This window comes from Acanthopagrus latus, chromosome 18 (genome assembly GCF_904848185.1).
Source record: "Acanthopagrus latus isolate v.2019 chromosome 18, fAcaLat1.1, whole genome shotgun sequence".
Taxonomy (NCBI): Eukaryota; Metazoa; Chordata; class Actinopteri; order Spariformes; family Sparidae; genus Acanthopagrus; species Acanthopagrus latus.
The window spans coordinates 25894856-25908027 of record NC_051056.1 but is presented as its reverse complement, the minus strand read 5'-3'; the positions used below and the strand labels follow the sequence as shown (position 1 = coordinate 25908027).

The window sequence follows — 13172 nt, the reverse complement described above, 5'->3', positions numbered from 1 at the left end:
CCCGCATCAACCTCGCTGCCCTCTCCCACATGCACAAAAGAAGGCGCTCTACCCGAGCTAGCAGAGGTTACATGCTGCATTCAGTACCATAGCTCTTCAGACAGATTCAGCAATTACCATGTGAGGGTAACACCCAGCGTTAACAGACAAACGGTGTTACTACAGCGCCGTACCGGGGAAAGTGGGTGGGTGTCGTGGTCGGTTTGGAGGTTGGAGATGGCTGCCGTCCATGTCGGTGTTCATTTTTTTCAGAGGCGGTCGGCGAAAATGAGGCGCACGAGCGAGGCGAGTGGATGTGCTGCTTTGAAGCTGAAGCAGCACGGCTGTCAGAGTCAGTCATGGATGGGATGTTCCTATCCACAGCCTATTAGAGAGCTGTTTATCAATGCAGCTGCCAATCAGGCCGACTCCTGGTTTGCCCATTCTAATCTGGACTTCATAGCTGCTACATATGGTGCAAGTTCTGTTCATTATGTGTGGCATGTGCTCCCCCTCATCCCGCTCCTAATGTGATTCCAGTGGAGCTGCAGGTAATCTGTGAAAGCCACAAGATTGCAATGCTCTTGTCTGCGCAGATGGTGGCAGGTGTGTGTGTGTGTGTGTGTTGGTGCCGGTGGGGGGAAGCAGAGGGAGGACAGAGTGGCATGAAAATAAAAGAGAGCTCCCACCTCAGTTACAACATAAAGAATTAATCTGGCTGAAAGTAGGTTTTGGTGTTGTGTCTCAACTCACTACAGTGTCACCGCACACCTAAACCAGCAGGGAATTTGTCACTACCCCCCCCGAACACTGAGCGTCCAATCCTAGCTTAGCATCATTACGAGGTATGGCAAGCCTCGACAAGCTCTGGCTTTCTTTCCCTGCAGCCCAGAAGGCTTTTCATTAGATGTAATGATTTGATAGGGAAAGAGACATTACACATAGAGAAAAGCACAATCATCCAATGCAGTGGATCCTACAGTTTAAGGCTGCAGACTGCCATCATCCCATGTTTGTGTCTAAAAAAAAAAATGAACAAAACAAAAACAACGTTATGACTCAAAGGTCCACGTCTGACTTTTATTTAAGGTCAGGGGTCCGGAGCGGATCAAGACAACAAAATATCAATTTGATCAAGTGTTTAATGTCACACCCTTCGCATTTCATGTGTTTGGTAACTAATAATAGAAAATATTAAACCTCACAGCGTCTTTTAGTCTTCATAACACCAGTTGTTGGCTGGGACTGGATGTGACCTGTAATCATCAGAGTTATTTAAGAACACACTCTCTCTACTTTCACACAATTTTCACTTGGTTTCCGGCATTTTCATTTGTTCCAGTGGCAGATTTAGTTTTTTTTACTTGATACAAGCAAGAGCCACCTTGTCCTCGTTGTTCATTAACATATTTATGAAATGTCTTTTCTTCCAGTGTGGAGTGAATTACAAAAACAACGCTGCGTCTTCTACACGGATCATCAAATGATGAGGATGCCGACTTCTTGTCTGAAACATGCAGCTTCATCTTAAGTCCGTTAACATGGTATGACACATGCAGCCATCAAGTGCTCGTGTAAAACCATTTTCTGTGAGGTAATTATCAGCAGGAGACATTAAAAGGTCAGACGGAGACAGGACTTTACACCCAGCGTTAGCTCAATCAACCAAGTAGTTTCAACTGCAGAAAGCTGCTCACGACGGTTGTATTTTCACACGGCAACGCTGTCTGTCACCAGCTACGAATGAGAAGCTGCTTGTGTCTGCGTCTGTCTGATTAAAGGACGCCTCGTTTTAAGAGTTATAAGTAAATCCGCCCAACGCTACAAGCAGTTTGTGTTGTGTGACAGTAGCTAAAGGTGGTGGGATCATTTGTGCCTCCTGTTAGTTGTTGGCATTGCTGAAAAACCACGCAGAAGTTGCTTACAAATATAAATATGCATTAATATAGGCTGCATTTACATTAGGTGACATTATTCTGCATGTTCTTTGCTAAAATATTCATCAGAAAGTAGCAACACCTTCTAAGAGAGCTCTCTGTGACCCCCGTATACCTCCCTCCATGATTTATTCCCGTTACTGATGTCTCTGTAAATAAGCAGGGACACATTGTAATCTTCGGGGGGTGAGCAGTCGGCTACAACGAGCTTTTCTTACATTTTTGACATTGATAGGCACGGCGTGATGGGAACCAAAGTCAAAAGAAGTTCTCCCGCTGGAACAAAAGGTGAGCGCGTGTGCCCTTCGATTTTTTTTTCTTCCCATTTGCATAAAGTTGAATTCAACTCAACTTCCTCCCGTCGCCGAGTCACCGCGATGTCTCCGCCCGGTGTCTGCCACTGCTGCACTCTCTGCCGCGCCCCGTCTTCTAGCACTCATTTAAAATGAATGAGAAGCACCATCTTTGCCTCCTGTTGTCTCTCCAGGTGTAAGCACAAAGCGAGCCACACTTAACCTATAAATATGAAATGTTGTTTGACTTGAACAGCACATATTTGCCTACTTACTGTAATCAACCATGATGCCACAAACAGTGGGTGAAATCAGCCCCGTTGCACTCGGCGTGTTTCTGCTCCGTTGCCGTTCCTTGCACCAGCATCTCTTACTGGGGCTGTAATTACACCACAGATCTCTTGAGTTGAAACTTGTGTTGTTTCTCAACACTTTGCTGAGTGTGGACCAATAAATGTAATCTCAGTAGGAATTTGGACCAGGCTTGCAGTGGTTAATAATTCAGTTCAGAGCTGGAGGCTTTCATTGAGGTGAACTATGCAGCAGTCTTGTTAAACATTCATGTTCCCAGCTATGCCTCGCCCCTGGAAGGCATTTGACCGCTAGAGCGATAACTCAAAAGGTAAAGGCTTCTCATAGATATTAATATCAATTTGATGTCTGTGGTGTCAGATCTGCCCCGACTCAACAGTAGCTGTGCTTCTCTGGGGGGGTGGGGTAGAGTATTTTCTTTCCCGTCCCCTGTTGCAAAGACGCTGTCTGTCTGTTTGCAGGCAATAACAACATTTGCATTTGTTTGTGTTATATGTTGTTAGTGTGCAACAATGCCCATGTGTCCTTTTAATTTTCTTGGAATGTAGAGAAAGGTTTAAGAGCTGAGAGGGGGGGCATCTGCCAAATAACTACAAAGCGCACACACACACACACACACACACACACACACAAAAGATCACAGCCCAGAAAATAATAACAAGGTGTGACACCACGAGCTCGGCTCACACACACCACGCACAGCATCATTAGTGCATGATCTCAGCTGGTGGGGCTTTTTTGGCAGGTATTATATTAAAAAAAAAGCAGCTGCCCCTCACTCATGTGTGAAGAAATATGAATGGGGAATAGAGAAGTTTAGCTTTCATTGTAGTCAACAACAATGAAGAATCAGCAGGGTGGCGATACAGACACCGCTTGACTGGAATAAATAAACTGCACAGTCACAAGTGACAGCTGCTGCACATGATTTCAAGGTGGAGCGTTTGTCAAATGTTTGTTTCTGCGGCGCCGAACAAAAACAACAACAACAAACACACAAACAAAAAAAAATATATATTATTTTGGCTTTTTGCTCGGGAGAAACTCTGTTCATATGTTAAAGCACAGGTACATCAATATCAGTAATGGATGCCAGTGAAGAGATTAAAGACAGGAATTTTGATCTTCCTGGTTTTTTTTTTCTCACACTGTTAAAGATATAGTGCGGCGCTGTCGAGCTGTGTCTCCGTTACCGCGACCCAGAGCGTGCTCATCAATCATGCTCACAGTACAACAACACAAATTAGTTCTTTTTGGGTGGCAGTGATTTATTAGAACGGCAGCTGGATATGCAAGACTAAATTGTTTTTCTGCACTTTCATAATTCATTTAATTCTCCAAACAACAATTTTCTGGCAGGTCAGTGTTGTGCTCAGGGTTTGAATTTTTCAAAGTAGTAGCTGATGTAATTGTTTTTTTTGGTTTTTTTTGTACTCGCCGACTAAGAAACTGAGCCCGTGGCTCCTGGTAACAGCGTGCATGCGATGGAGTAAATTCGACACAGTCCTCTTTAAATCTGAGGTACCTTTGCAGCCATCTTGCAGTATGTTTACCTCTAAACAAACAGCGCGCAGGTGACTAATTACATCCCAGAACCACAGCTCTGTCTGCACACCAGCAGGTACTGACCCAGTTTGTTCTTTTGTCACATGCAGATCAGATGCGTTCATGACACACACACACACACACACACACACACACACACACACACACACACACACACACACACACACACACACACACACACACAGTGTCTGCTCCCAGATCAGGCTTGTATTAACAATGTATGAACAAGATAAAAAGCAGCTGCCTGTTTCCACATTTACATTTCCCAAAAGAAGTGACGGAATGTGCCAAAATCATAGTCACTCATTAAAGAAAAAAAAATAAAAAATCATTAGCAACTTTGCCTCCCTGAATAGCCTGCTGTTTATACACTTCTTATTCTTATATTTGTATTGCTTGATATTTTCAAGAGGCAAACGTATTTGTCCAGATCTGTATGTTATCATTGAGTGAAATAAGGGCTGCACCTGCACAGAGGTGTGTGGAGTGGATGGTGGGTGTTCGGAGCGCAGGACCGTGACACCGGACAGGAAAGCAATAAAAACACTTTGGTTAATTTTAGGGGAAAATAGTGGTTTGAATATAAAGTAAACACTCTGTGTTGAAGTCATTTATGATTTTACAATATTTTATAAACCGCTAACCTTGAGAAATACAGTATTATCTTTGTTTTTCAATTAAATCATGTTCTGTATCTCTCAGTCGTCGACTCATTTCTTTTTCTTGTGGAAGCTCTTTTGGCTTTTCTTTTCTTTTAGTGGTCTTTCATCACTCGGCATGTTTGGTAGTATAAAACGCCAACGAGAGTGCTGGAATTGGGAGCCTTCGCGTGCTACCCTGCAGCCGATGTAGGTACCAGAACGGGAGGATCCGGCTCTGTCCTGATTGGATACAGTGGGCAGGGACACCAGAACATGTCTCTTCTCTTTCACTGCATGAGTGGGAGTTAGGAGAGGCACAGGTTACTGACAAAAAACACTCTACAACAGTGATTACTGTTGGAATATAGAGCTATTATTTTAGTAAGAAAATAACACCACACAGCAGCTTTTAACCAAGTGCTTTAAATGTGTAAACATAACCTTTCACAAGTTTAATCATGCTGTAGTTGTTATGGTACAAAATTGTATTGCAAGAGTGGATAACGCAGCAAAAATAAATGAAACACGTTGTTAGTCATCATTTAGCAGACGTGTTCTGTATAAATATTCTAGCTCAGGGGTTAAGACAGCATTTAAAAATAACGCCCAGAAGATAACAACAAAGAAAATAATGTTTCCTTATTAGGGTTGATAATTAACATTATATAACATTACATTCCTCGCAAAATGTATCTGTCGAGACATGGCTGTGGTCTCCAGTGTTTTCCAAACAACATGGAGGAACAGAAGCTCTTAGAGCCTGGCCATGAATAACACGGCCCTGCTACTCCTTCAGATGACCCTCCAAATTCAGACCCCGTCTGTCCTTCCCCCAACCCCAGCTGACCCTCCAGCTTGAATTGTTGTTTCCATCTTGTTTGCTTCTGCTACAGATGGCAATTTTGGCTTTGCAGCTTAAATCTGTAATGTATTCATCAGCAGGTTGTTTTGAGTGTAAACACCGGAATCAGATACAACATATAACAGTATTTAAACTAAACTAACTAAACTAATATCGTCTGAAGTCTGTAATGGCTCAGTTCTGTGTGTGATAAACCTCCGGCGTTGTTCAGAAGTTATTTTAAAACATATTAATAAGTCACACCGCTGCACTGGATGACACGTTCGTTCATTATGATGAACATGTTCCTGATGCCATACTTGCGAGCGTTCCGGTCAGTGCCTGAAAATAGCTCTCAACAACAAGCACTTTGTCCTCCTGTTTGAGTAATACTTGCTAAATTACAATGCCAAGGTGTTATTTACCTTTATATGAAACACTGTTAAATTGTGTACATTTTTGACCAGTAGAAACAAACACATTTGGGTCTGAGAGCTTCAGATAGAGTTTTGAAGTCGTAAAGAATTGAGGAGATGAACTAATGATGCTTTTGGTCTCGTTATTAGACTTGTATAGAATATCACCTTCATTACCCATTAAACTGACAGTGCGTAATTTCTGGAGGTCTCTGAATTGATACAATGACAAACAAAAGACAACGAATGATGTTGCGAAGTAGCACAGGATCGTGTAAAAACTGTGCCACGCTCGATGGCCCTCTTCCCCGCTCTCTGACCTGCTGTCAGAAGTTCTGGTGAAAGGCACAACATGAAGTGTGCCATTAACTTGAGCAAAATTACAGATTTCCAAGGGTTTGAGTGGATTGAACTGAATGGATTCAAGGTATATTATAATAGACATGTGAAGCCATTATACTTTATAACGGCACATAGCTACTCATTCATACATTCACAATCCTTTTAAAGCTTTTAACTATTATGCAGCATAAATGACTTCAAATTTAGACACGTTCGCTCTTTCATCTTGAGGGTGTTATTGATAACATCCAGCCACTCAACATGGCGCTCGACCGCCCCCCACTGCATTAGCGTTGCAACACTGCTGCCGTTCGAATCATCTGCTCCCTCCAGTGGTCGCCAATTTGTGCATTAGCTAAAGTTGCTAACGCTAGCTAGGAAATGTTAAAATTGCTAATACTAACTAGCATACATTGTGGCAGTATGGGCGCAGACTGTAGAACGCAGTCATTCTTGCATTTCTTTTCCACAAACTACGGTACGTGACTCTTGATTGCTGACGAAACACAGATATCACGTGATGCTGACGACATTATACTATTAGCTCGCAAACCTTGTTAGAACCTTGAACCAACAGAATTAATATTGCTATTAAAAATGATTAATTCACAATCATAATAAAGTTTTTAAACCTTTAAACCCCAAGCCAATTTTCTAGGGTTAGGGTTAGGGTTAAAAACCCGAAGGTCCCCCAGTTGGGGCTTAAAGGGTCAAGGAAAAGCAACCTTCCAACAAGCTCTGTAGAACAAAAATGTTATTAATATTACCTTCAGATGTACAACAACAACAGTCACTTGCAGGTAGAAAACTGGCGAGTGATTTGTTTTGTAGAAATCTGCGAACTTGGTTTGTTTCTGATGTCATTTTGAGCGTTACACCATAAAACGTTTAAAGATATTAACTTAAACATGGTGGTTCAACTCATGTGATGTTTCTACCGTGCTTTTTGCATGCACTGTGTTGCTTTGCTAGCATCTTTGATATCTACCCACCAGAAACATCTCAGAGTAACTGTGCGTTTGGGCTAAACTCGAGCTGTGGTTCTCTTTAATCTGCAGGTCAACCGGTAAATAATGTCTCCAGCCTAACATTAGTCAAAGTGATGTTATTAATGAGATATTAAAGCATCATTCATTTATTTTAGCAATGTAAACAAAGAAATCATAAAGACAGTTGAATTGTATGTACATCAGTGCATCTTGCAGAGCGTTACTATCTATAAGTTACAGATGTTACACAGGCTCACTGCAGAATTAGAACATTTCATACATTAACTCGCAATCAATCTAAACATGTCTTAAAATACATGCGGTATTAGTAAGATGTATGTTTGTGATAAAAGCTGTATGGATTATTATTAGTATCACAGATGTTTGGACATCTACAGCAGAACCTTACTCATAATATTCAAAGGCATGTATGTTTAGTACTGTGAGGTGTGGGCGGGACCCATTTGATGGAAATGACTAGAAGGCTGCATTTCAACAGAGGCTGTCAAATCTAGATATGTAAACATATGAGACTTCACGCAGCGACAAGGGCACAGGCGGAGAGATCTATCACATAGATGACACCCCAGGATTGTCTTTAAGCTTTCCTGGTGTTGCACACATAAATTAGCCCAAGCCGAGCTTGGATCAGTCAATTATGCTGGGGGCGGTGATTAGTGTTTGAACACAAACGTTTTGGAGGTGGGGATTATCCCTGTCAGCCCAGAGACCCCAACCTTCACCTCTACAAGGTGAAAATCTTGATGACTGCAAAAGGTTGGAATGAGGCTTTCTTCGTGTTTTAAGATCCATAAATTTAAACTGGAGCTCTTATAAATTTACCCTCCTGTTGTTAAATAAAAAATCACATTTCATATAATGATCACATCTCGAGGGGAGTTCAGAGTTTTAAAATGTTTAGTGCCAATAACGTTTATTAAAACCAGTACATTTTGCACACTCTGTTCCACTGGCTGTACAGACATATTATGCTGGTTAAAGGAGTGATTATAGCAGAAACAATTAATTGATTAATCAAAATTGATTAGCCTTTAGATACAAAAATCAATTAGCAACAATTCCAAATATCAAACGAAGCTGTTTATCAAGTGAGAGGAAAACAGCAATGAAATGTATTGTTTGTTTTGTTTTTTTCCCTGTTTTATATTATTGTAAACTTACTTTACAGGTGATGGTTGCACAAAACAAATCATTTGGATTTCTTCTCACAGATTTCTGGTGTATGATAGAAAGGCTGGGTAGGTCTTTTGCTTTTGTGTTGTCCTGTATTGTTGTTGTACATAAATAAAAAACGTGTCACAGTTGACATGATGGACTGTAGTGCTCAAACAGGTCTCAACATGTTTTAATCAACCCAACTCTATATTGTGGGCCTGTAAATGAATTGATTACTCGAAAAATGATCAGCAGACAACCAACAGTGGAAAAACTTAGCATCTGCAGCCCTAGTGGAGATAGCAGCAGGGTCCATACTTGATATGTCTTGTAAAATAACTCACATATAGGACATTTTAGTATGTTTATCTTTGCTGATTTCTTTTGTTGCTTTTAATGTGTCCTTGTTGATAATCTTGATTCTTTACGACATGTCTGTGTTTAAGTTCTTGTGCAGTCTATTCTGAGTCTGTCTGTGCTCACATGTCATCATTTAATTGGAAAGCTAGGAATGTTTTTATTAGATCCGCTGTTGTGAAATTGAGGGACTACTGAGTTTACACATCCTCTGCATGGTGTCAGTTTTGCCATTTGGTGAATGTGGGCAGTGTAAATTTCACGCCCTCCCTCATTTCTTTGCTTTCCTTTATAGAACTGGCTATACTGTAGCGAGGCTGTCCACATGCAGCACTCTAATGATTTTCTTTGTTTCGCTCATTCAAGTCGTAGATTACCATTGATTATGATAAAGGCAGTTTTAGTGGCAGGTGGTGCAATAAGACAAATTTATTCACCAATACGGCACATTATCATAACCTCTCTCTCCATCTCTCTTTCATTTATGTGCTCCCTCTCCTCCATCTCACCCCGCTCTTCCCCTCTTACAGTCATCTAATGCTGTTTATCTTTCTTAATCTACTGTATCTGTTCTTCGATCGTCCTGCTCATTCACCCTCACCCACTAACTGATGCAAGGCGCAGTAACTCACGAGGGAATTAACAGGTGAAATGTATGCTCTTCATCTCAACCGCTGCTGTGCTGCATTACACAAACCCGCCCAATGTCTTTCTCACAGTGCGCAAACAAGAAGTTTATATAATTAACTTTCAAAGACATTGTTGAACCGACCCGACATTATGGAGGAGGAGCTTTTCCCCCCCTTAACTCCAGGGGATTAAGGTAATGACACAGAAAGAAAGGAGTAGACAGGTGGCCCGCAAGACGTCTCCTCCTATTTCATACAGTAATGAAATTGAATTATAAACCTCTACTAATCTCCCTCACATAGGTTTGGAAGATATTCCCTCAGCTGCAGGTGTGCTGGAGCCCACCTGCCGGCACAAGTTATAAAGTCTGATTTACATTTCTTACTCAGGACTCAAGACTTACTCCTGACACCACTTCAGCTCTTACAGTCTTCAATTTAAATTGCTGGATGCACTACCAATGAGCCCCGGGGCTATATCAGCTATATGCATAAGTTGTGTCTGAACTCAGAGTATAAAGTCCACACTAAACGATACGTTGAAACTAAGTGGTTTGATACTCGGATAGTCATTTGGTTGCAACACTGAGGTGCAATGTTTATCTTAACTACTCTGGCGTGACGTCCAAACCACAGAAGCACTATTCTTTATGTAACGTTATTACCGTGTTGTCGCAGAATAATCTTTGAATGGGCTTGCAGCTGAAAATATCTTTCGTTAACTACCGTTAATCAACAAACATCCTCGTCTGTGAGGAGGGACCAGCACTGGTTTTAATTAATCTATAGTGCTTCAATATGGACGCTCCCAGCTAACATGTCATGTAAGTCACATAATATTGGTACTTTCTTGCAGAATAGGATGTCGCTTCACAATTCAAGAACTAGAGCTGGATAAGAAAAATCATGGAGTAACCAGCAAAATGCCTCAAACTTAAGCTGTTCAAAGCCCTGATTTCAGATCTTCTGACTGACTGGGAATGTTTTTAACTGCACTAAATATAATTGTGATACATTTTCTTCTGAGGTAAAGGTTATTAAAAAGAGATGTATCTTTGATTTTGTGCATTTGACAGTAGCCTATATGATTCGTCTATTTGTCCACATGAAATTGTCAAATGTTTTCAACAAAATCCTTGGACAAGATTTTGTACATTCAATTGCAGCTTGACTCTTTTCTACATGTATTTGAATCATATGCTGTAACCCTCTGGCCTCTCTTGACGTAAACCTGCATTTTTAGAGCACGTCACAAAAGCCTGACATTGCATTGGCAGCATGATGATATCCCTTTCACAACAGGTGATGGGGCTGTGCTCACACTTCACACAATAGCCTTTTCTCCACACAATGCTAACAATTACACTCACATACAGGAGGCTGCATTCCGTGCAGTGTACTTTTGCCACAATATGAATCTACAGGAGGGTGAGTGTCAAGCTGCATGATTCTCTAAATATAGATCAAGGCCACGCCAGTCAAGGAGGTGAGCTCATAACTGTCAAAGCCTGTGAAAGAGCGGTGGAAAGAGACAGGAGAGCACACACAAGCCTGCGGATGCTGGCTGCATTATTCTGTATGGAGGAGCCCCTCAGCATGTTTATACTCATTCAGCGAGACAGCTGTGGGCATCTCGAGCCTGCCTATGCCTATGTTTCTCCTAGGCTCTCTAAGCCAGCCCCATTCATCATCCTCCAACAGCCCTGCTCTAATTGGGCTGCATCCCCACCTGCTGTCACTCACCACCTCCTCCACATTGAGCCGGAAGAGATACAGATGTACCTGGTCCGGCACAGCCCTGTCGCAGCACACCAGCTTCTGCATTTGAATTGCATATGTGGACAGCTGAGCCCCGGCATGTACACTGAGCTGATCCCAGGCACTGCTCTCTCCTTTTCTCCCTGTTGGTACCTGCCTGTTCCTCTATCCACAGTGCTGTGGAAGCCTGGTAATGATGTGGCCTATCAGTTTAACTGGAGACGGGGCTACAACGCTCCAAGGCTGGAGACCTCTGTTCCCCGACATGGCATGGACATTAGACAATCCTCTCCCTTGGTTAGCATGTCTCTTAAAGTTTTGCAAGGCCTACTTTCATAATAGCTCTTGTCTTATTTGAGTGGAGCCTGGCACTTCAGATAAGAATTGCAGATACCCTTTAGCTGCCGAGCAGAGCTAGAAGACATCTAATGAGCCTTTGAGATTTCCCTGCTAAACCTACCATAAAATGCCCGACGTGCATGGAGACGTGGCTTCAATTTGTCTGAAAGGAATTCTGTGGTTTCAAGTTTCAGCATAATAGACAAGACAGCGACCAAAAGTCTCATTTGCTCAATTTGATTTTATTAATAAATAAAGGATTACCACTTTTGTTCAATGGAAGATTGGCTGAAGATATCTAAGGGCTTGGCTTTGTCTAGTTGGGCTAACCAAGAAGGAGATTTGCATTTGTTCAGTCTGTTCGTTTTCTAGATTCTGCGTCCTGTATGCTTAAATTCCCTGTCAAACATGGAAAATATCCTTGTCTAACCCCATTAATGGCTGACAGCAGCGAGAGCAGTGAGTCTTATATGAGTAAAGCCCATTTAGTCCGTTGTGAAACTGGCTGATACCAAATGCGTGGGCTTCCTCAACGTAATTTTATGATGCATGTTGTGGTTTCCCTCAAACTGTGAACTCATCAGATGCGCACCATATCGCGGTCAGGGTTTACAGGAAAACTTTTGACACGCACAACTGGTTTAGCGTTTCCCTCCAATTCTAACTCTGAAACTAGTATAATACTAATTTGTTTGCCCGGTTGTGTTGGAATGCGAACTGTAATCATTTGCGGCCGGATGGACGGGCAAATGGACGGATTAAGGGTTTCTTGGTCAACAGAAGTTGAGTTTCCATCCCACTGTTTTTTTCAAATGTTGCAAACAATTTTCTGCTTGGGTGATGTGGAAAAGTTGGTGTCTTGATAAAGGCAAAGTATAGACTGTACATACAAACATGTAGAGGCATCTGAAGCTCTATTAAGCAGAAACTCTCAAAGATCTTTGTTTTTAGCCGAATGACAAAGTAAACAAATCTTGTGCTTTATGTGCTATTCTTCCATATCCTCCAAAACAGCCATTTTTACTAAGTATGTACCCACTCTGACTTCAATCATTGGTTTGTTGGTAACTAGTTTAGCCTCAACTTTGGCATTACAGCATCATCTCGATTTTTGTGAGCCAGAAGTGACCACATTTGAACAAGAGGCTGGTATTTGGAATAGTGATGGGACCTTTCCAAGCTACTATTGATATCCACAACTCTTTACGGCTAGATTGAAATTGAGTCTCAGCATCAACTTCGTCTAACCTTAAACATAATGCTAACAACAGCAATAAAACCACCAAAGAAAAAGAAGATAACAGTTCTGGTATCCGCTCTAGTATCAACATCAGCAGATATCCAAATTCAGGTACTGTAATTGGATTGGAACGAGAAAAAAGTGTATCGGCACATCTCTTGCTGGGAAGGATTTCCTATTTGGATTTGACTGAGAACCCAAGGACATGTCAACTTGTCAGTCCAAAGGAAGCCACGCTCAAAAGGACACCTTGGATCATCATCTATGTTATTCTCAATGGAACCATAGTTTATTAGATGATGTATTATGATCATGCTGTATTGAAGAAGATGTGAAACTAGTGATTGAGAACATAAA

General features: G+C 41.7%; 1 long non-coding RNA gene across 1 annotated transcript in view; it reads right to left on the bottom strand.

Annotated features, from left to right (window-relative positions):
* Window positions 1-1092: 1092 nt before the first annotated feature.
* LOC119006951 overlaps window positions 1093-13172 on the bottom strand; it is a 108461-nt gene continuing 96381 nt past the window's right edge. Inside the window, exon 3 of the long non-coding RNA XR_005070961.1 lies at window positions 1093-2588. This is a non-coding gene — a long non-coding RNA (uncharacterized LOC119006951). The remainder of the gene's footprint in view (window positions 2589-13172) is intronic.